The sequence below is a fragment of the Pseudophryne corroboree genome, chromosome 2 (genome assembly GCF_028390025.1).
Source record: "Pseudophryne corroboree isolate aPseCor3 chromosome 2, aPseCor3.hap2, whole genome shotgun sequence".
Classification (NCBI taxonomy): domain Eukaryota; kingdom Metazoa; phylum Chordata; class Amphibia; order Anura; family Myobatrachidae; genus Pseudophryne; species Pseudophryne corroboree.
In genome coordinates this window covers 141,866,672-141,889,845 of record NC_086445.1, presented here as the reverse complement: position 1 = coordinate 141,889,845, position 23,174 = coordinate 141,866,672, and the positions used below count along the sequence as shown (strand labels likewise).

Sequence of the window (23,174 nt, the reverse complement as noted above, 5' to 3'; positions counted from 1 at the left end):
TCATGTTGTGCATGTACTGACGCATACTTGGCCTCCATAGTGGTTATATGTGCAGTACTGAACATGTGTTGCTAGTTGGCTGTCTATCCTACAATCAGTGGCAATGAAAGGGCAAGAGAGTGTGCTCTTTACCCAGCCCCGGGCTTGTTGGGTGTACCATGTCTCACACCCGCCAGCGCAATGGCAGTGGCACATCGGGCATGGAGATAGAGGAGAGTGTTGCTGTTCAGTGGCAGGATCCTCTGTTCCCAGCCTAGCACCTGCTCACAATGATCAGTAGACATAAAGAACTACGAGCAGTAAATTAAATAGGAGAGAAACATTAATCGGGCACCACCTACTGGTAGTAGTTCAAACCGATCAGCCGAATGCTTTAGAACCTTAAAAAGTAGAAAGCACTTCAAATGTCATACTGACGATGGTCAAGGAAACAGAACCCCTATATCAACCAGAGGCATGGGGTCTGAGTTGAATGTAGTGAACAAAGTGGAGCAATGTTTTTTGTCTGCGCATTAATCTGAGTCACACTGCACATAAGCCTTGATTTTGTGTGTACAGAGTCGCAGTTCAGATTTCGACATATTGTAGGAGAAATGTGATGGGGTATTCCAGGATGGTGAGTGGGCATTAACTGTGGGGCAGCTAAAAATAAGCACAGAAATGTTGGGTCTTATGAGAGTGTCCTAAGCTTGTTATGGGCATGTTGGGGAAAGTAGTTTTGGAAAATGACACTGAACACATAGAAGGCCTTACTTGTAAACAGAAACTGCACAGTCATGACTGCAGCAAATGAAGCAGCCACGTCAACATCTGTGTCTGACTCCCCACCATTGAGTCCATATATTTTAAAAAAGCATCAAATGATGCAGAATTTTACTGCTGTGTCTGCGTCACTGGAGAAACGGATTCCATCCAAACAAGACGTTTGTTTGGTATAAACTGTTTTAGGAGCGAGGGGGCGCTCACCTAAAAACTCAATGTTGGCTCAATGAACTGTCAAACATAATGAGGGCAAACCTCACCAACTAAACAAGCCGCAAGGTGCCAAAATCCTAAACCTGTCCCATTGGAAGGCATCAATCACATTCGACATCTGTCACCTGATGGACTCTAAATACAATTCTGCATTACAGACAATGCATCACCAGCTGAGAAAGCAAGCACAGAGCCGGCAATGACAAGGCCTGTTGATGGTTAATGGCATGCACTACTCTGTGTTTATCAAGATTTCATTGCACTGTCAATTTCCCCAAAACTCAAGAGCGACAATCATGGACAAAAGTTCCAGGAGCAGAAGTTCTCTCATTAAATCCCTGGAAAACCAATCCTCAGGCTAAGGCTCATTGCACTAAGAACTATCCAGGTAACAACAGAATTCTGTGGCACCCTTTGTGTCTGTGAATAACTGCACCTGGAAGCTGAACACAGTTGGAGCCACCCACAAAAAAACACCATTAAACTTAAAAAAAAAAAATAGACCCAGATGAGAAAGGTCCCTTTTGATCTCAGCAGGCAGCTGAATAAAGTGGTGAAGCCTAGGTTTGCCAACTGTAGCCCTTTCAAGTTCCTGCATAAAACTAGGCTCATGGTTGTCACAGAATGGGATTAGCTTCTAGAGCAGTAAATGTTCGGCTGCAAATGGATCATATAGTTTCCTTTATTACTGTATTTTTACCCACCAAAACCTAGATGACATTTAGCTCAATACTGGATAGACTGAAGAGCGCGGCTCAATTACATCTGTTTAAACACATCATGCTGCTTCTGGCTGCTGTTCCATGTTGGTGATAGGCAGGGGCATAGCTACACCTTTGGGGGCCCCATAGCACAATTTCCACGGAGCCCCCAGTGCAACCATACCCCCCTCCCTCCCTCCCCGGCCCCCGACTACTTACTTAGGGCTCAGTCACTCAATCTCTTTCCCCCCGATGGTGGACAGAGAGCGGATGGAGCCGGCGTGCGGGCGCTCACCTTCAATGCCCCTTGCTGGCTGCTCTGCAGGATCGCCCGGCCTTGCTCTGTTCTCTCTCCTCACTGACTTAAACAGGGAGGAGGCAGGGCTGTGGTCCGGGATGTCCCTGCAAGGACAGCCGCGCTTCCTCCCAGCATCTGACTGTGAGGAGAGACGGAGCGGCCAGGAGAGAAGTAAAAAAAAAAAAGCAGCACAAATAGGTGCAGGGAGAGTACAGGGCCCCAGAGGCAGCCAGGGCCCCATAGCAGCTGCACTCCCTGCACCTATGGTAGCAACACCCTTGGTGATAGGCTAGGAGCAGCAAGAAGCAGGTTACTGTATGTGTATGATAATTTCACAACACATACTTACACTCACCTGCTATAGCCACTTATTGTACAAGATTAAGCAGGTTGGGAAGGGAGGGCTGCACACTCCCATATCCATCATTGTCAGCCATTTAAAAAGGGGTCTGTACTTAAAATAAATCTTTGAGCTGCCAGGAATGCAGAGATGAAATTAAAACCCCCTAGACTCATACTGTGTAACTCATTTATGGTTTTATGTGCCTCCTAAACCTTGATGTTCTAGGCAAATATATTCTCCATAGCAACCCTATGGCTCACCAGCAGTAGTAAGGGATTTCATCAAGACCCAAAATATAACTATCATTGTTAAGTATTTCACCAAAAACACCCAAGTAGATGCAAGGTCCACAAAGTTTTTTGTCATCACAGTGGCATCTGTGATAAACATGAACTGCACCTGTGCTATATAAATTATCTTTGGTTGTAAATTTGCTCAGGTGCAGGTTAGAACCACCAAAACTCTGAATTTACTATTCAGTGGTTTTTGTGGGGTTATTAAAACTGCTGTCAATGGTGGTCATTCCGAGTTGATCGCAGCCAGCAACTTTTTACTGCTGCTGCAATCAACTAGACCACGCCTATGGGGGAGTGTATTTAAGCTTAGCAGGGCTGTGATCGCTTGTGCTGCCCTGCTAAGCTGAAAAAATGTAAAGTAAAACAAGACTAGCCCTGGAAATACTTATACTTACCCTATGCGACGATCTCAGTGATGCTGGGGCCGGCTTTGACGTCAGACATCCGCCCTCCGTTCTCCTGGACACGCCTGCGTTTTCTTCTCCACTCCCCGAAAACGGCTGGCAACGGTCCAGTGACGACCAGGTACACCTTCTTTCTGTCAATCTTCTTGCGGTCGGCTCTGCGACCGCTTTCTTCGTTGTCCTGGACGTAACCTGGCGACCCCTGTCACCGGGCAACGTCGCGCATGCGCAGTGCGTCCGTCGCGCATGCGCATTCTGGACCCGTTCGCACAGCAGCGACAAACCGGTCAGAATGAACCCCAATGTGCATCTGTTTTATAGCAGTGATGTAGTGATTGTTTTCTAGGGTTTTGACCAAACCAACAATGGAGTAAGGAAGCAAATAACATTGATAATTCTTTTACGGTAGAAATACTATTTTATTAATATATTAAGGGGGAGATTATTGCTTTTTATATTTATTTTTGTATTTATTTTATAAATTTTATTAAGAGAGAAATATTATTCATTATAGTAAAGGGACACAACCACCCCATTTTTTCGGTGGTTTAGCAATCTTGGGGTTTCTGCTCTTATAATAGAAAATATGTCACCCAAATGTGGATTCTCACTGGTATTGCAGCAGCTTGGGCTTTAGTAAATCTACAACCATGCCTGTAAAATGCCACAGTACTATAAACATAACCTTAGAATGGAATGACATTCTTTTACTTCAATAAGTACTGAAGTTAAAAATCATAAAAACTCCCCAACAAGCCAGTGTTAATTTTATCGAAGAAAATTTTGACTAAAAGTATTCGTTGACTACAGTTTATTTCAGGACTAAAATTAGACTAAAATTACTTGGTAGTTTCAGAAATGGGCTGTTGTCCTAAATGCAAGTCACCTAAGGCCTCTTTCTATCACAACTTTTGGCAGTGCCATAAGATTTCCAGATTCTGGAATAAAGTTTTGGCTTTTATTAACAGAATCGTTTCACTACAGCTGAGACCGGATCCTCTAGCCCTACTCTGTTTGTACTTTGTTAACTGGAATCTAGGCCCACTTAGTAATTCTATCATGCCGTTGCTTGTAACAATAATAACAGTGGCAAGGAAGGCTATTCTACTTCACTGGATTGACAAGACCCCACCTTTCTTGTTTTCGGAGCAACAACTTTTACTTAAGATTTTATATTATGAAATGAGAGCTGCTTTCCCAGATATAGAAAAGGGGGCAACAAAATTTTACACAAAATGGGGCCCCTATATTGAATCCCTGACTCCCCAAATGCAAAATCAGATTTTGCAGGCATGTGACTCTACCAGCTGGTTTTTATTGAGGCCACTCTCTTAGGAGGTCCTCTTACTCTCGATGTACTATGAGTCTCTCTATATTACACTCCATGGTTGCATTTATGGATGCACGGCATGTCTTGGTCTTTTTCCTTCTTTCCCCCCTTGTTTTATTGTTCATATGTTACTCACATTAGTGAATTGTTATTCTCTGTTATCTTATATTGTTGGTCTACATGTAACCCTACCTATATTTCCTATTCTTATCCACCCCTTTTGTTAATAAGGTTACTATAGGTATGTGTCTGTGTCGTGTGCCTCCACCCAAGCTGGTTATCTAGGCTCGCCTGGGTAAGCCTCTCACAGGTGGTGTAGGTGTGGGTGTATTCAAATCATTTACTCAATACCTCTTATATTGTACCTGTCTTCTCTTCCAGACTTCCCAGATCAACTTCAAGCCACAAGTATAACGGTAAGTATTGTAATTTAATTACTGAATCACACTTGAAAACTTATGCATTAATAAATTGTCTTGTTAGACATAAAGACTAATACTTTCACTATATATTACTACTACTCCTATACATATTAGTTTGCATGCAATACAAAAAACTTTCTCCTGTTTTCAATTGAGACTGAGTTACCCGGGTACTCTTAACACCTACTGTGCACAATTGGGGCCCATACAAAAAAACATTTCATATATAAAAGTACTTTCCTTGAGCTGACTGTGGTATCCATTTTCTATATATGGAACATGAATTATTTAAGTCTTGGTTGATGCTCCCAATTTGCAATTATATTCCAGTGTCATAGGTTTAATTATCACTACTGTTCCTGGGATAGTGTTGTGGTTATTTACTGATTAATGATATCTCAGTCCATGGAACACTGTAGCCTTAACTTCTATTAGTCACAGTTAGTTGTTACTTGTGTTTCTCTTTGGGCTACTGAAAGAATTAGCTCTCTGACACTTATGTAACAATTTCAGCTGTCTCCTTCACTTATTGAGATGAGATGTTACAGTAGCAATTTACTACTGCTCTTACTCCCTGCAGAGTCTAATGCTGTGGTAACTAAATCAGCTGATTCACTTGAAAAAGTGTGAATAAAAACATATATTATTATATGGACTAATGATAAGCAATGTCTCCTCTTTCCTACGAAGTGCGGAATTATACTATCCCATACATGAAATATAGTTAGAGTACCAATCCTTCAGCTTCACTGTATAGTCCTATGAAACAAGTTATATTTATCTAGCAGATTAACCTCAGTGTTTTGGTTAACACTAGTCCAACAAATATGTTGACTGGAAGTATTGTAGTATTTCACTCTGTTATATAGTTACTGTAATCTGCTACCATTACATTTTTTAAATACACAGTCTTCAGAAACATCTAATATTTCCGATTACACTTAATCCGGTATTGCTATTATTCTCTAGGCTCTCTGGGATTTATCCATATTAATAGCCTATATGAGACTGTAAATTTGATCACTGTCTTATATATGATGTTTCTCCCTCATTGAAGCTATTGCAGGGCTGTGATGACAGTTGAAATTAGTCATAAATGCCATATGCAGTTCACTCTATTTGCTGGCCAGTCTATGAGTCTTTACAGCTATATTTGCTGCCTGCATTGGGCTTCCAGCCTATTATGCCCCTCGGTTACTCTTTTGGGCTACTACAAACTTATTGCTGAATTATTCCACCAAGAACTGTTATCTGCTGTCTTAAAATTACTTAGCAGATTGTCAGCTGTAGTCTATGATGCCAAGTGTGTGCAGACTGCAGAGGGCAGTGTGGTTTTATTTAACTTACACGTCCCTAGCTATGCTGCTGCTGCGGCTGGATGACGCTCCCCCGACTCCTCCCCCATGAGGTGGTGAGCAATGGCGCTGGGTTGTCCCTTGTTGGAGGCGGTGGCTTCAGTCAGCTAAACCTTCATTCTCTGAGGGAAGCAGCCAGGAGCTGGGAATGCACCATATATATCTTCCATTGTGAGATCCCTCCACACAGAAGGCTAACTGAGGTAGAGTAAGATAGGCTTCTGAAATTATTCTCTTTTTGTTTATTGAGACTGCTAGTAACCTGTATATCTTTTCTAAACTCCTTATATTCTTTGTAATCTTTTTACCATTGTAAACCCGAAGATATTTCTTGATTATAATAAACATATAATTAGATCTGACTGCTGTGTTCTTGAACCCAAGTCAAGCCAAGTGAAGTACGTTACCTATTGTTTTCATGAGATATTGAGATTGGTGATCACAGGTGAAGCTAAAGACACCTGCAACGTCCGTAATACGTTGAAAAGTCTTTGCTGGTGGCAGCGGAGATTCGCACGGCGCTGGTGCAACTCTCGGATTAGTGTATCCGGAGAGTGGGGCGGCCGGGGTCCGTGATAAAGTGGCTGGCAGCGGTGGGATTGATACATAACTTTTTACAAGAACTTGAGTGAGTGGGAGTAATTCCACTTCACCAGAGTCAGAAATCGGCCTTACAAAAGACTCTGTTCCCCTCCCCATCTCTTGTTTTTCTTTTCTATTATTTTATTTTGGTGAAGATGAGATCAAAGATGATCAAGTCTAAGCATCTGATGAAGGATGATGGCAAACCTGTGCGTGGGAATAGTGCATTGGCCTGTGCTGCTGAGACAGTAGGGGATGTATTGCGCACTGGACTGTTGCGTACTGTGGGTAGTAATGGTGCCAAGCTGATTTCTGATGTGGACTCTGGTATCGATGTGAGGTCTGTGCATATGGCCTTGGATGAATATTCGCCGACTGATATCAAGTATGGGAAAGATACAGAGCATCATGATGGCTGCAAACCTGTGCGTGGGAATAATACATCGGCCTGGGCTGCTGAGACAGTAGGAGATGTATTGCGTACTGGACTATTACATACTGCGGGTAGTAATAGTGTGACGCTGGATTTTGATGTGGACTCTATTATCGATGTGAGGCCTGCTGTGGCTGCCTCAAATGTGGATCTTATTCCCCCGTTCCTGGAAACTGTCGGAGCTGCGTGCTGGGCAGGAAGAAAGTGTTCCAGTGCAGGGGAGGAGAGAGAGAGAGAGAGCCTGCCAGTGCTGCACACCTGGTGCAGAGGGAGAGTTCTATGGCACAAACGAGTTCTGCAAACCGAGTAGCTGAGAGAGAATGTAAGCTACAAATGGCATCGCGACAAGAAAGTGATTGCTCGCGATACCATGAGACCAGGGAGGTCACCGTTAAACCTTGCCTGGATCAAGTCCCTAGTATGACTGACTATGTGAACTTGGACAGTACTGCAAATACCCAGTGGAGATCAGGCACCTCTTACATCTACACTGAAGATCCTGACCTGGATAAGTATTTACAGAGTGCAATTTCATCTATGAAGTCATCTCCAGCCTGGGCAGCCCTTATGCATCTGGGGCAACAGATCCTTGCTGAACGCCAAGCAGCTCTGGAACGTGAGGCTGCCAGGGAGACGGCAGAAATTGCTGGGCCACCATCCGAGACAGTGACAGAAGAGCAATGGGGGTATGGCCCAGATGACCTGTTCTCCAGGATGAGTACGGAGGAGCTAATTAAAGAATGTCAGCTGCAGGGTCTTGTATGCCGTGACAATTCCCCATATAATATGCTCTGTCAGCTCTGGTGGGCAGAGGGGAGCAAGTGCAATGCCTTCAGCAGGTATCGATCCACAGTTCTGCGGTCAGGTTCAGAGATGAGTTCTACGTACCTGCTGCATGAGCTGGAGGAATGTTTTGAAGATGTATGGAGAGAGGCACGCAATGTGAGGAAGCTCGATACCCCATTCTGGCACGATCAGTGTCGCAGAGTGGATGATGAAAGACAACGTCTGCGAAAGCTTCTTTTATCAGCGGAAGAAGCAGTAGTCCAGCCTGCAGGGGTGCCCCAGGAGGAACAGGTACCCCCATCATCTACAGTCGGTGTGGACTATGTTACGGAGCTCTTGCTTCCAAAGGTGCAGTGTACCCTACTGGGAGGAGATGTTGGTGCGAACAGCATATTACCACTGTCTGCGCAGAAGTTGCAGCTGGAAGAGAGTGATTTTCAGGAGAACCTGATTGTGGAGGAGATTATGTCGACAAGAGAGGTGGGAGTGTCAGATATTATTCCCAAGAATGTGTTCGTGAGAACTGACTTTGGACAATTGATAGCACAATCTGTGCCTGACATTTCTAAGTCGGTTGAAATATGTGAATCATCTCAGGTAGTATGTGATGATGCTAAACCTTGCAATGGTATTGCTCTGTGTACAGTGCCTGTAACGCTATGTGATACTGCTGGATCTTGCACAGAAGTGACTCTGGGTAAAAACGTAGTGCCCCGTGAACATGTTGCATTTTCTACTGTGACAGAGACTTGTGATAATACCAGTGAAATGAACTGTCTTGCGGCAGGAACTAACCCTTCTTTTCCTCAGGGAACACTTGCTGATCCGTACATTAATGCAAATATATGTGATGCTGAGAATGTTACCAACCAGTGTGAACAGGTTGAGTATCCCTTATCCAAAATACTTAGGACCAGAGGTATTTTGGATATCGGATTTTTCCGTATTTTGGAATAAGTGCATAACATAGTGAGATAGCATGGTGATGGGACCTAAATATAAGCACAGAATGCATTTGTGTTACATATTCACCTTATACACACAGCTTGAAGGTCATTTTAGCCAATATTTTTTATAACTTTGTGCATTAAATAAAGTGTGTCTACATTCACACAATTCATTTATGTTTCATATACACCTTATACACACAGCCTGAAGGTCATTTAATACAATATTTTTAATAATTTTGTGTATTAAACAAAGTTACTATACATTGAGCCATCAAAAAACAAAGGTTTCACTATCTCACTCTCACTCAAAAAAGTCCGTATTTCGGAATATTCCGTATTTCGGAATATTTGGATATGGGATACTCAACCTGTACTAGAAACTAACTCTTTGTCGTTACACAGGGCTGAATCTATTCTGTCAGAAAGTGCATGCCCTGATATAGAGTTGTGTGGGGTGCAGTTAGCAGATTATGTTCCACCTGTGTCAGTAGTTGGGTTGAAGGCTGTATGCAACAATGTGTCCCGTGCCACCCTGATTAATGTGATAGGATGTAACCCTGTCTGTCCACAGACATCTTACCACAAGGTGGGGATAGGGGACCCTGTTCCCATAAGTGTGCTACCAAACCTGCCTAAGAGTGAGGTACGTGAAACTGGTTTGGGCCAAACACACTCCACCTACATGAATGATGGTGATGTCATTACTGATACTGCAACATTGCCAGCTTTTCTTGCTATCACCAGTCTCCCTCAGGCCCCGGGTGATCCGGATAACATGCCAATGTCTATGTGTAGGGACAAATAAATTACTCCCTGTATTGTTGAGACAGCTCAGGTTGATTTGCCGGTACAGCGGGACCAAGATTAAATGCAAATGTTTATGTATCAGGGGAGGACAGTGAATCCAGGTGTTGAGGAAAATGTTCAAATTGATTTCCAGGTACGGAGGGGCCCCGAAAACAGGCAAATGTCTATGTATAAAGGAGGGGCAATGATTCCTTGTATTGATGATAATACGGTATTTGGGGTAGCAGTAATGACATGCAGTGCAGCAGCACAGAAAAGCTTTGATTTAACCCCTGCCAGTGGGGAGGGTGACTCAAAAGCCAGAGATCCCCCTCCGCCCCCCTCCCTCCCTGTGAAAGTTGCAAGCTCAGATACTGGCCTAGGGAAGGGAGTCAATAAGGATGATGTATTGTCTTGTATACGTGTTACCAGTACTTCTGATGATGCATGTATCAATGTAGGAAATTATGTGTCTGTCGGGGGTGCTGCCAGCATGTTAGGTACCAGGGTTGTGTCAGAGAAGGGGGCTGTGTCAACAGCTGAGAAGGGAGACACACACATTGCTGTCCCTCCCCCTCAGACCCCCCTTCCTGCCCTGCTCTTGCATGCAGACACCCAGCAGGGATTCCCATACACTGAGGCTTCAGTGGAAAACCTACCTCTCCAGGTTGAACAGAGAGCCAGTCCGAATACAGCACGAGGGCAGGAAGAAATTGTTTGGGAAAAGTGTCTAGGTGTATTTTCCCCAGTATGTGTTAATGATGAAATTTCTCCCCATTATGGTACCACTAGACCCACCGAGTTACAGATACCTGGGAATGATGTGGGCACACTGTATAAAGATGTGCCTGATGTGACGGGTGGCCTCGCTATAGGTACCCAGCAGAGGGCAATGCAGAAGTGCTGCACATTAACCCCTGGAGGAATCAGCAGTGGTTCCTTAGTGGTCACAGGGGACCGAAGCACTGAATTGCTAGGGACAGGAGGAATCTGTCAGACTGAGCTGAGTAGAGTCTCTGGAGACAGGGGAACCTTATAAAATGGTGCCTGATGCTGCAGCGTTACAATTTTGCCATTAAGCACAGGGAAGGTGCAGAACACTGTCATACTTATGGGCTTTCATGCCAAAATGAACAGGTGGTCAGTGGCGCACAAGTAAGACTGTGAGGTGTGTCACTAGTCCCCTTATGCTTCAATTCACTGGCGGGAATGTGGCAAATGGGAAATTAATTTGTATCCAGCGATATAAGACTTGTATGTAATGTCTACGTGTATATTGTAATGGAGTCTGTGACACAAAATGGTTTCCAATCTGTCCTTTAAATGAACCCATAGTTACATAGATATGGGAGTAGAGGACACTGATGTAAACTGATGATTTAAACATGCTTGGGATAGGCATATGAATATCCTTACAAAGAATTAAGGTTCAAAAAGGGGTTGAGATTGCCTAAAGGATAAAAAAAGGGGCAGACTAGATGGGCCAAATGGTTCTTATCTGCCGTCAAATTCTATGTTTCTATGTTTCTATGTAACCTTGCCCGCATTGCTATGGAGACATCTCTTCCATCCACCTCCGCTCCTCGACCGCCGGGCCCCCCCAGACCGGGAGCGGCTACCGCTGCCTCCTGCTTCCTCGAGTAGCGGGCAGCTTCCAGCGGCGTCACCCCTGATCTGCCTCCACTCCTATCTTCAGGTATTGCCCGGCGTGGGTAGCGCTACTCAGTCCCAGCGGCGCCGCTGTATGTTTACAGCATACAGCTCTATTAGTGGCGTGCTGGAAATCTGAGCACACACACTAGCCAGGGGAACAGCAGCCTCCACATCAGCGCAGGTGAGCTCTTTTTATACCCACCGATAGATTGACTCGCGCCGCGCAGCCGTCTTCCATTGGTCCCCCGTCCTTAGCCACCGCCAACCAGTGTCTCCTATCTTCAGCAGCTCGCGGTCAGCCCTGAACCCCGCTCGTGGACCAACTCTTCCCGCCCTGCAGGTTGTTGCTCCCGCAGCGCGCGATCAATGCTAGGGACCCTGTTTGCCGCCTTTGCTGCCCTGCAGGCTATTGCTATCTCACAATGTCTCAAGCTCACCTTGAAGTACACACAACAACTGCTATATTAAAGCAATTTTGGCAGCTGATCACTGTCACAATGGATGGCACAACTGCTCCAGTTCATTACTAACACTGCTGATGTAACTATGTTTATTTACCCTGTACTTGTCCTATACTGTCATCAACTGTAAATTGCTGTTTTCCTGTTTGATTATTTGTTTACGTATTCTGTAATTGGGCGCTGCGGAACCCTTGTGGCGCCATATAAATAAAGGTTAATAATAATAATAATAATAATAACACTATATACATACACATATCTATCTATTTCATATATTTACACCTATTATATTTATTGTGCATTTCTCCTAACACAATATACTCATATGAACCTCAGACGAATTGGATTTTAAATGAACCACACATTCTTTCTAATACTAACAATAACTATATATTAATTTAAGGCTAAACAATCAATAATAACTAATATTCATGTTACATACAGATATTTTAGGACCACATTTTGATCATTGGATGGGTCTAACTTTCTATATTTCCGATGGACCATGTTATTTGCTCTCGGCAATGCTTTGAACCTCCTAACCACCTCATAGTCTGAGGTGTATTTGATATACACTTAGACTGTTACATATGTTTTGTTTCCTCAAACCATTGTGGACACATGTGTAACACTGTCTTATACTGTGTTTTGTCTGGAGTGACATGTTTCTTTATGTAATATAGTTCAATAAAAAGATTTTGAAATAAAAAAAAAATAGACTAAAATGAAAACTGAGATCCACTGACTAAAACAAAGCAAAAACAAGTGACTATGACTAAAACTAAATTTAAAATGATTGTCAAAATTGCCACTGGAAGCAGGGTTTACATTTTTAAAAAACAATTATGTGTTCCAGATATTTGCAAAAAAGAAACATGACCTGCTGTGAAGGAAATAGGATTGTGTATTGCAATTGTTTGTTCTAACAAACTTACAGCATTAATTGTATATGATATATGAGAGCGCTTCAGTAAGTCAGACTCAGCATGTAACACATTCTCAGCCTACTGAGCCTTAGATGACTAAACATATAGTTAAAGGACAGTATGCAAACTTCTCAAGGGAATTTTAAAGAGAAGTTCTTCAGCAAAATCCATTACAGTATCATTAAACTGGTTGCAAAAGTTATAACTAAAACATTGACTAAAATGAGAATAAAATTAAAACTGGGATCCACTGACTAAACCTTGACTAAAACAAAGCAAAAAAATACTAAAATGTGACTACTACCAACTACAATTTTAAGTAAGCCCAAAACTAAATTGAAAATCCTTGTCAAAAAAACAGTGCAGCAAGCACATCTTAAGAGCCCTACACACTGCCTGATTGGCCGCCGAGGTGCCTGACGGCCAATACGGCGGACGGATGTCAAGGCGGCACGTGGGGGGAGGGGGGTGACGGGGGGGGGGTGACGGGGGGAGTGACGTTTCTTCACTCCCCCCATCACCCGGCCCCATAGCCCTGCATGTTAATATGGACGATATTGTCCATATTAGCTTGCAGGCATAATCGAGCCGGCACCAACGATGAACAAGCGCGGGGCCGTTCATCGTTCATCATTGGTGCATACACACTGAATGATAGGAACGATATGTCGTTCATTAATGAACAAGATCGTTCATATCTTTCAGTGTAATCGTCCAGTGTGTAGGGCGCATTACATTAACATTATGTAAATAATTAGAATTCTACTAAAACTAATTTAATATATACCTTTCCAAACAATGGGAACAAGTATGGATAGTCCAAAATTACTATTTTCTTTCTGACAGCTTTGGGAGTTTGCAGTGTATCACTATTAAAGTCTGTATTTGATTCTTAAATTGTTCTTGTTATTTCTGTATGACATGCTGTGTCATTCTTGGCTTTACCATCTTTGCCTGTGGTGTATTAATAAAATGCTTTAAATGCATTTGTCTTACTTGCTATCTGTTCATCAAAAAAGTAGTCTGTACTCAGATGTCCAGCTCGAGTTTGCTTAACATTGTAGCTACCATAAGGCTCAGCAGGTACCTAATCAATTAAGAAATGGAAAGATGAATGCTGGGAGCTGCTCTGAGACCAAAATGTGTTAGGAGAAAAGCAATAGAAAAATTGGCATAGGAAGCATCCAGTCTAAACGGGGCAATTACCCGTAAACGATATGTACCCAGCAATGGAAGAAAAAGAGTGACCTGATTGGCCACAATAAAACATATTGCAATGTATAATAACTAAAGAAAATATACCGTTGTATAATTGATGCTAAACTACTATAACAGCTATTTATTAATAGGTATCAGTGGAAAGAACACACACAAAAACATAAACAACACGGTCATGTGGACATCATAGCATGTATGACCAAGCCAATTAAAATTATTCCAAATGCAACCAGGTTTAAGAATCCAACTACCAATCTGTGCTAACAGCGTACACAGGTATCGCCTCAGATACAGTATGAAACCTAAATATCATAGTGAGTCAGAAACTATTCTGCTTGATCGTTCTATAAAATGATGATTTTAGTTTTACTGTCTATATGAGAGGAATATCAGTAATGGGATTACTCTGTTTAAATAAAAATGTATCCAAACGTCACAGGATAATCAATCAGAATCAGAATCACTTTTTATTGCCAAGTATATCAGTACCGAATACAGAGTACACAAGGAATTTGTTTCCAATAACCACTGCTCTCAGACAACACAAAAGGACAACACAATAGGACGGCAACGACATAACGCAGCATAACACAACAGAGAAGGGAAGCATGGCGGTGCTTGAGTAGCATCTTCCGTGTAAGGTTGTGGGATGGTCTAGGCAATAGTCGAGTTCAACATGATAGTTGCCTGGGGAAAGAAGCTGTTCCTATGTCTGGCAGTCCTCACTAGCCTCGAACTGTACCGCCTGCCAGATGGCAGCCGTCGGAACAGGTCATGGGCAGAGTGGGAGCGGTCATTGATGATCCTTTCCACCCGCTTCGTGACCCTAGGCCGATAGAAGCAGTGGGAACTGAAGATAAAGTGGCAGATCTGCAAGAGAAAAAAAAAAACATTGTTTTAGATATAAACCTATTTTTCGAGATACAAACCTAATTTTCAAGTAATGCTTTAGTTTAGTAAAACCCAAAGGTATAAAGTGGCATTGAATATCGCAAAATCTACAGCAGTACGTACTCAACATACCACCAACATAGAAACTTGAGACAGACCTACAGTATCTACCCCCCACAGTACAACTAAATTGTGTTACACCACCTACAGTACCTTGTCTAGATTTGGGAATTTAGTTCCACTAATAAAAAAAATAAACAGATGTTAAAAAATAGAATTATTAAATAAATGAATGATTAAATAAAAACAAGAACACATTAAAATTTAATTATTCAAAGAATAAAGCAATTACTCTTTTTTTTATTTTTACCTTTCATTGGAATCCTAAGATGGTGATAACTGAATAGGTATCATGGCAGTACAAGCACCACTGCAGTATTACAGATGATTGGGTTGACTGCCAGTGATAGCAGCATTCAACCCTTTTGCCACAAAATAATAAATAAATAAAAATAGAGATATCACAATCTAGGACAGCTGGATCGTGACTGTACTCACTTCGGTCACTCACTGATAAAAACATAAAGAGCAGGGGCGTGGCCTGGTTGCAGAGCCGAGCGGACGAGCGGCTCCGGAGCTCCCGCACAGGGGACACTACTGTCTGTTTCCCCGCGGCTTTGCCGGCACTCATCATCGCCCAGGAGCCTCTCCGTAGCGCGAGTCAGCCCCGCAGGATGATCTGGTGCGGCCGGGCGGCTCCCTGCACCCTCTGTTCGCTGCGGCCTTCTCCCCGGTCCGGAGCCGGGACCTGGAGTTTGGCGGCGGCCCGGCCGTGAGCTCCGTGACCGGGACGCGGCCGCCGTTGGACTTCTGGAGCACTCCCCGTGCCCCTGTCTACCTCATTGGGCAATACTGGGTGGCCCCTGACGCACTGGGCTCCGCTGGACACTGGAAAACACCCTTTGCCTCCCCTGGAAGCTCAAGTACTTGCTGCTGGCCCTGGATAGAGCTCTCTGGGCGGCAGCCATTTTCCATGAGTCACTGCCTGGCTATTTCTGCCCTGTCTGTCTCAGTGCAAGCTGTCCCACACTGGGAATACCTGTTCCCTCCCAGCCATCCCTGCCTGAGTTATTATTACTCCAGCCTCCTACCTGTATTGTGCAGTGCCATACCACTTGCTGCAGGGGCCTTCAGCTGTTTTAATACAATTTGGGGCCTCCATTTATTTATTTGTTTGCTGCACCATAACCCACTGCCTTGGAGTGCCATCTCCTGGCTGTTGCCTCCTATTACACCTGTGTTGTGTCTCAGTCTCCCATAATACCATAAATTGAAGGAATGCTCTACTAACCTACAATGGGTGCTGCCTTTGGGGCCTCATGTTTATTCTCATTCTTTACAACATAATGGAATTCTGACTCAATACGCTATTGCTCACTTTTGATTTGTAGTTACTCTTCATTTCCGGGACTGTCTTACGCCATGTTAGGTCCAAAAAATCTGCACCCTCCGCGGATCTCACTACCTTTATTTCTAAAATGAAGCCTAGTGCTTCTAAACCGTCATCTACCGCCCAATCTGCCCCGATCTCGGAATCTGAGAAAGAATTGCCTGTGTTGGACTCCTCCATGAAAGACTGCATCTCCTCCATTTTCAATGAGATGAAATCATTGAAACAGGCTTTCCACTCGGAGATCCACAAAGCCATCTCTGGTCTCAAGGACGAGATCTCTGAACTTGGTGCGCGTACTAATGACGTCGAACAGAAAATTGATGAAGTCATTAATTTCCAACAAGAGATGGAACACTCTGTCTTTGTTATGCAGGAAGACATATATCTCCTCCAGGACCAACAGGAAGACGCAGATAATCGCGCACGACGTAACAATCTGCGTATCAAGTATATTCCAGAATCGGTGGAACCTGCCCAACTAGAAGACTTCCTTGTTCGCTTTTCCCAGCATCTCCTGACAGATACTCCTTCGGAGTATTTCCTCTTAGATAGAGCTCATCGTTCCCTACGGCAAAAACCTCCGCCATCGTCTCCTCCGAGAGATGTGGTCTTACGTTGCCATTACTTCAAAACCAAAGACAAGATCCTGGCTCCTACTCGCAATAAGGACTCGTGCCTGTTTGAAATGCATAAGCTGTTGGTGTTTCAGGACTTATCCTCTATTACTCTTAAAAGACGTTTTGATTTGATCTGAAGGAATATACCCAAATTCTCAGGGAGAATCAAATTAGTTATAGGTGGGGTTATCCCTTTGCCCTGCTAGTACAGCTTGATGGGATGAGGCTGCAGGCACGTTCCAAGGAAGAGGCCCACCAGCTTCTTTTGAAACTCAACCTGTCTCCACCGACACCTGACGCGCCTTCTCCCCCGCAAGCTGCACCGAGTCTCCAGCGCCCCCCAAGCTCGCCTCTCCCTCATAGAGCACCTCGACGCCTTTGGTCGACAGTCCCGGCTAAACCCTCTTCCAGACGTAACCCTCCATGACTTTCCTCTGCAGACGGTTTGCTGGGTTACTGTATATTGCTATTTCATATGTTGGTTTATATCTTTGAGGTTTTATATCCTTCTTTGCTGAGCTTTTTAGATTGAGTTTATGTTTACAATGTTAACTTTATTCTGTAATTGTTTCTTGTTGTCAAATGTTATTTTGACCCCCCAGGGTCACCCTGTTCACTCCCCTACTTGTTCATTGGGGCTCGACACCACGCCCCCCCTCCCAGGCCAACATGACCGGTTTTGAGCATATGGGAGATTCTCTATCCTTCACTGTCCCATATGGGAGCTCAAACATGTGGACCCGTACGGTAAGTACACTGGGTCTTTGGCCTGGTTTACTGTTGTATTTTTTCCTCTTACATTGGTGTTTCGGTCTCTTTTCTCTCCTTTTTCTCTTTCTCCTACTACCTGTTTCCCTTTTTGCTTTTGTTTCTTCGGGGGACCAGCTGTGTGCCCTTAGGGTTAACTTAGCTCTGCTTATGTTTATACTGTCATGTCGGTCAATGTAATAACCTACAATGTGAAGGGACTTAACAGTCCCCAAAAGAGGACTAAATTATTTCTCTTTCTGAAACAGGTTGGGGGTGATTTGGTGTTTTTACAAGAGACACATTTTAGAGGTACTTCCCATCCCGAATTACGTTCTAGACGCCATCCAGTTGTTATACATGCCTGTGATCGTACTCAGAAGAAATGAGGTGTAGCTATCATGATCCCCGCCCATTTACACTTAGAGTCGGAAAAAATTATTAGGGATAAAAGGGGTAGGTTCCTTATCATCATGGGCAAACTTAATAATGTTTCTGTTACCCTGATCAACGTCTATGCCCCTAATGTTAATCAGGCCTCTTTTTTTGCTTCCTTAGACTCAAAGATTACCCAGTATAGGAAAGGTGATATTTTAATGGCAGGGGATTTCAATGATGTTCTTCACCATAGTCTGGATCGCTCCCACTCCTTGCCCTCTTCCCAGTCCCATCCCAGTAACCGTAATTCTTGAGCTCTATTGTGCCTACTTAAAAATCACCTATTATTCGACTCTTGGAGAGTTCTTGACCCCCTAGTTAAGGACTATACATTTTTTTCCCCAGTTCATAATCTTTACACGAGAATCAATATGATTCTGATTGGGAGGGATTTAACCTCTAGGATCCAAAAAAGTACTATACACCCAATTACATGGTCTGACCATGCCCCTGTATCTCTGATTCTTTCTGGTTTATCCCGCACTCCTTCCCCCATTCTTGGTCCCTCAATGACGCTCTCCTCCAACATACGGATGTCCTGCCACAAATTACACAGGTGCTGACTGATTATTTTAGCTTGAATCAAACCCCCGGAATGTCTGATATGACCTTGTGGGAGGTGCATAAAGCGGTCCTCCGTGGCCATTTCATACAGGTTGCTGCTAGACTTGCTAAACAGCGCTCCCAGAAGATCTTGGAATTAACTGACCAGCTTCACCATCTAGAGGAAATGAAGACTGTCTCTAAGCTCAGCTGACCTGGGTCGGCTACTTAAAATAAGGGGAGAACTTAATATGTTGTTATCCCACAAAACAGAACAATGCCTTAGACGTCTCAATCAGATCTATTATGAAAAAGGGGATAAGGCAGATAAACTCCTTGCCAGGAAGCTTAGAGCCCAGGTTTCTTCCAAAAATATCTTGTCTATTCGTACAAAAAATGGGGTATTAACGCATGACCCTGATTGCATCCTTAGTGAATTCGAAGACTTTTATAAATCATTATATAATGCTGATGCTGCTTCCTCACCCTCTACGAGATTCACCGAGGGAATTGAGTCCCTTTTGGATAAGTGTAATTTACCATCACTGAGTGGCTCGATGGTGGCTCAGCTGGACTCAGAGATAACTATTGACTATTAACTATTGTCTAGTTGAGGAACTAGACAATGCCCTTAAGACCCAGAAACCGGGCAAGGCCCCTGGGCCTGACGGTATGTCTATTATGTATTTTAACAAATTCAAGGGGATTCTACTGCCCCATCTTTGTAGGCTCTTTAATGGATATCTTAAAGGTGAACCTTTGTCTCGTACGCTGGAGGCTCGAATTGTCTTAATTCATAAATCTGGTAAAGACCCCAACTCGTGCTCTAGCTATCGCCCAATTTCCCTGTTAAACAACGATATTAAGCTTTTTGCCAAAGTTTTAGCCCTGCGGTTGAACTCGGTTCTCACGCAATTAATACACGCCGATCAGGTGGGCTTCATCCCAGGCCGACAAGCTAGAGACAATACCCGAAGAACTATTAATCTAGTTCATTCGATTAATAAATCTAAATTGCCTTCCATCCTTCTCTCGCTTGATGCAGAGAAGGCTTTTGATAAAATTTTGTGGCCTTTTATGTTTGCTACCCTGCGTAGGTTTGGCCTGGGAGGAAGCCTACTTCAGGGCATCCAGACTCTCTACTCCAACCCTTCGGCCAGAGTCCGGGTAAATGGTAGGGATTCTTGTTTATTTCAGATTAACAATGGTACACGACAGGGGTGTCCCCTATCACCATTAATTTTTGCTATGACTATCGAGCCTCTGGCGTGTATGGTTCGGGCTAACCCTGATATTAAAGGTATATTAGTGGATGGTGTGGAATTTAAATTATCGTTATTTGCGGATGATGTATTGTTGACTCTTTCCTCCCCTCATGTATCCATTCCTAATTTGTTTCAAACGCTATCATCATACTCTTTGTATTCAGGTTACCGCATTAACTATACCAAATCGGAGGCTCTCCCTATGCATCTTAGTGAGGATACCAGGTCTCTCCTTACCGCTAATTTTTATTTTTCCTGGCGCTCTAAGAAAATTAAAAACTTGGGCGTGTTTATTACGAACTCCTATGGGTCCTTGTATTCTGCAAATTTTCCAACTCTTTTCAATTGTATTGAGTCCGACTTATGAGCATGGGACAAGCAAATCATAGCCTGGTTTGGACGTATAGTTACAGTAAAAATGAACATCTTGCCCAGGCTTTTATATCTGATTCAAACAATTCCCGTACGCATCCCCACAGAGGCTTTGTGTTGAATGCAGAAACTTTTTCTGAAATTCATATGGTCTAATAAACTCCCCAGGATTAAGACTTCCACACTAGGTAGGGACCCGGTTGCTGGAGGCAGAGGTTTACCAGATATTCGAAAATATTATCACGCCACTCACTTGAGCCAGGCTCTTGCCTGGTTTTCTCAAGCCCTCACTTACCCTGGATACAAATAGAGATGAGCGGGTTCGGTTTCTTTGAATCCGAACCCGCACGAACTTCACTTTTTTTTTCACGGGTCCGAGCGACTCGGATCTTCCCGCCTTGCTCGGTTAACCCGAGCGCGCCCGAACGTCATCATGACGCTGTCGGATTCTCGCGAGACTCGGATTCTATATAAGGAGCCGCGCGTCGCCGCCATTTTCACACGTGCATTGAGATTGATAGGGAGAGGACGTGGCTGGCGTCCTCTCCATTAGAATAGATTAGAAGAGAGAGAGAGAGAGAGAGATTGTGCAGACAGAGTTTACCACAGTGACCAGTGCAGTTGTTGTTAAGTTAACTTTTATTTAATATATCCGTTCTCTGCTATATCCGTTCTCTGCCTGAAAAAAACGATACACAGCAGTCACACAGTGTGACTCAGTCTGTGTGCACTCAGCTCAGCCCAGTGTGCTGCACATCAATGTATAAAAGCTTATAATAATTGTGGGGGAGACTGGGGAGCACTGCAGGTTGTTATAGCAGGAGCCAGGAGTACATAATATTATATTAATTTAAAATTAAACAGTGCACACTTTTGCTGCAGGAGTGCCACTGCCAGTGTGACTAGTGGTGACCAGTGCCTGACCACCAGTATAGTAGTATATTGTTGTATACTATCTCTTTATCAACCAGTCTATATTAGCAGCAGACACAGTACAGTGCGGTAGTTCACGGCTGTGGCTACCTCTGTGTCGGCAGGCGGCACTCGGCAGGCAGTCCGTCCATCCATAATTGTATAATTATATACCACCTAACCGTGGTATTTTTTTTTCTTTCTTTATACCGTCGTCATAGTCATACTAGTTGTTACGAGTATACTACTATCTCTTTATCAACCAGTGTACAGTGCGGTAGTTCACGGCTGTGGCTACCTCTGTGTCGGCAGTCGGCAGGCAGTCCGTCCATCCATAATTGTATTATTATAATATATACCACCTAACCGTGGTTTTTTTTTCATTCTTTATACCGTCATAGTGTCATACTAGTTGTTACGAGTATACTACTATCTCTTTATCAACCAGTGTACAGTGCGGTAGTTCACGGCTGTGGCTACCTCTGTGTCGGCAGTCGGCAGGCAGTCCGTCCATCCATAATTGTATTATAATATATACCACCTAACCGTGGTTTTTTTTTCATTCTTTATACCGTCATAGTGTCATACTAGTTGTTACGAGTATACTACTATCTCTTTATCAACCAGTGTACAGTGCGGTAGTTCACGGCTGTGGCTACCTCTGTGTCGGCAGTCGGCAGGCAGTCCGTCCATCCATAATTGTATTATAATATATACCACCTAACCGTGGTTTTTTTTTCATTCTTTATACCGTCATAGTCAGTCATACTAGTTGTTACGAGTATACTACTATCTCTTTATCAACCAGTGTACAGTGCGGTAGTTCACGGCTGTGGCTACCTCTGTGTCGGCACTCGGCAGGCAGTCCGTCCATCCATAATTGTATTATAATATATACCACCTAACCGTGGTTTTTTTTTCATTCTTTATACCGTCATAGTGTCATACTAGTTGTTACGAGTATACTACTATCTCTTTATCAACCAGTGTACAGTGCGGTAGTTCACGGCTGTGGCTACCTCTGTGTCGGCAGTCGGCAGGCAGTCCGTCCATCCATAATTGTATTATAATATATACCACCTAACCGTGGTTTTTTTTTCATTCTTTATACCGTCATAGTGTCATACTAGTTGTTACGAGTATACTACTATCTCTTTATCAACCAGTGTACAGTGCGGTAGTTCACGGCTGTGGCTACCTCTGTGTCGGCAGTCGGCAGGCAGTCCGTCCATCCATAATTGTATTACAATATATACCACCTAACCGTGGTTTTTTTTTCATTCTTTATACCGTCATAGTCAGTCATACTAGTTGTTACGAGTATACTACTATCTCTTTATCAACCAGTGTACAGTGCGGTAGTTCACGGCTGTGGCTACCTCTGTGTCGGAACTCGGCAGGCAGTCCGTCCATCCATAATTGTATTACAATATATACCACCTAACCGTGGTTTTTTTTTCATTCTTTATACCGTCATAGTCAGTCATACTAGTTGTTACGAGTATACTACTATCTCTTTATCAACCAGTGTACAGTGCGGTAGTTCACGGCTGTGGCTACCTCTGTGTCGGAACTCGGCAGGCAGTCCGTCCATCCATAATTGTATTACAATATATACCACCTAACCGTGGTTTTTTTTTCATTCTTTATACCGTCATAGTCAGTCATACTAGTTGTTACGAGTATACTACTATCTCTTTATCAACCAGTGTACAGTGCGGTAGTTCACGGCTGTGGCTACCTCTGTGTCGGAACTCGGCAGGCAGTCCGTCCATCCATAATTGTATTACAATATATACCACCTAACCGTGGTTTTTTTATACCACCTAACCGTGGCAGTCCGTCCATAATTGTATACTAGTATCCAATCCATCCATCTCCATTGTTTACCTGAGGTGCCTTTTAGTTCTGCCTATAAAATATGGAGAACAAAAAAGTTGAGGTTCCAAAATTAGGGAAAGATCAAGATCCACTTCCACCTCGTGCTGAAGCTGCTGCCACTAGTCATGGCCGAGAC

The 23,174-nt window shown here is 43.5% G+C and overlaps 1 long non-coding RNA gene across 2 annotated transcripts in view; it reads left to right on the top strand.

The window, feature by feature from the left end:
- The window catches only part of LOC135050575 (uncharacterized), a 244,166-nt gene that overhangs the window by 201,970 nt on the left and 19,022 nt on the right, over positions 1-23,174 (top strand). For both annotated transcript variants that reach the window (XR_010241674.1, XR_010241673.1), the window contains exon 2: positions 4,729-4,763. This is a non-coding gene — a long non-coding RNA (uncharacterized LOC135050575). The remainder of the gene's footprint in view (positions 1-4,728; positions 4,764-23,174) is intronic.